We start from the raw sequence: 1,838 nt of genomic DNA on the forward strand, positions 1-1,838 counted from the left end.
CATCTTCAAATAGCAGTGTTTTACTCAGTAGACGAATATTTGACTCTTTGTTGTTTGCTTTAAATGTATTTTTGCACAGGTAATTCATATAAATTATAGAAAATTATAGGATGCAGATATTCTTAAATGATCTTTAAGTCACCTGTGTTACCATAAAAACATTCAAACCTGTAAAGAATTTTTGTGAGTTTATTTGAGCCAAACTGTCGACATATGCCGGGAAGCAGAACCTCAACGAAATGAGATAATGCTCCGGAGAATGGCAGGTTACATCTGTATTTATACATTGCAATCAAAGGAAGGGATGTAGGTGGGTTACATGAAATCCATTGGTGATAGACTAGAGAGGCGGGAGAAAGCAAATCGGGGAAACCCCTGGGATTGGATATAAAGTAAAATGATGGACACATACTTAGGTGGGTGCAGGAACAATTAACATGATAAATGAAGGAATTTGTGGTATCTGTCCTGGCGACCACCACATTAGGTTGTGCCCCAAGGTGTCCAGAAAAAGGGAAGTTACAAGTTACCCAGACATTTCAAGGGTCTGTTATTATAGATGCAAAAAGACAGATAGGCTCAGTTAAGGTAAAGGTTGACCTTGTCAGTGAAGATACCAGCCTAGGACGTAACTACCCACCATAACTGCTTTTAGTTAAAGTTTCATTTCAGACGATCCTTTGTGGTTACTTTAGGTCTCTGAGTTTCAAGACCACCGTGCAGGCCTCCCCCGAACTTGTCAGGTCAGCATGTGGCCCCTTTCGTCCACATCTGTTATTACACCATTCAAAGATAACCATGGATAACATTTTGGTGTGTATCCTTTCAAGTATTTTTAAGTATATCCATCTTTAATTTTGTTTTAATTAAAAAGCAGACTCTTTGGTTATTGTTATCTAACGTATTTGTTATCTAACATTGTTATCTAACATAACAATTTATTGAAATCTAACGTATTTGCCTTTAACTGAAAACTGCATTAGGAATATACCATTAAGTAGAAGAATAGCTGTTAGGAACAAATGCCATATATATATATATATATATATATATATATATATATATATATACACACACACACACACACACATATATATACACATACACATACATATATACATACACACACACATACATACACTGAGTGGCCAGATTATTATGATCTCTGAATGCATAATAATCTGGCCACTCAGTGTGTGTGTGTGTGTGTGTGTGTGTGTGTGTGTGTGTGTGTGTATTAGAGGCCCAGTACATGAATTCGTGCATGGGTGGGGTCCGGCCAGCCTGGCCAGAGGGAGGGGACATGGGTGGTTGGCCGGCCTGCCTGCTGGTCGAACTCCTGGTCGAGGGGACAATTTGCATATTAGCCTTTTATTATATAGGATATACACTGAGTGGCCAGATTATTATGCGCTCAGAGATCATAATAATCTGACCACTCAGTTATATTTAATATATTTTTATTGATTTCAGAAAGGAAGGGAGAGGGGGAGAGAGAGAGAAACATCAGTGATGAGAGAGAATCATTGATCCGCTGCCTCCCGCACACCCCACACTGGGGATCGAGCCCGAAATCCGGGCATGTGCCCTGACCGGGAATCAAACTGTGACCTCCTGGTTCATAGGTTTACACTCAACCACTGAGCCATGCCAGCCGGGCCAAATGCCTTTTATATTAATTACATTTTTTGTGCAAAAAAAAGGAGAGAGAAGTTTGTTTGTTTTTTATCCACTTCAAAATTAAAATTGTGGTAGTATATGCAACAAAGTATAAACACTGGGAGTGGGGTGCTTCCAAACCTGCTAAAAATGCATTTAAAATGGGTATCCAGAGAAGC

This window comes from Eptesicus fuscus, chromosome 16 (assembly GCF_027574615.1).
Source record: "Eptesicus fuscus isolate TK198812 chromosome 16, DD_ASM_mEF_20220401, whole genome shotgun sequence".
In the NCBI taxonomy this organism is placed as follows: domain Eukaryota; kingdom Metazoa; phylum Chordata; class Mammalia; order Chiroptera; family Vespertilionidae; genus Eptesicus; species Eptesicus fuscus.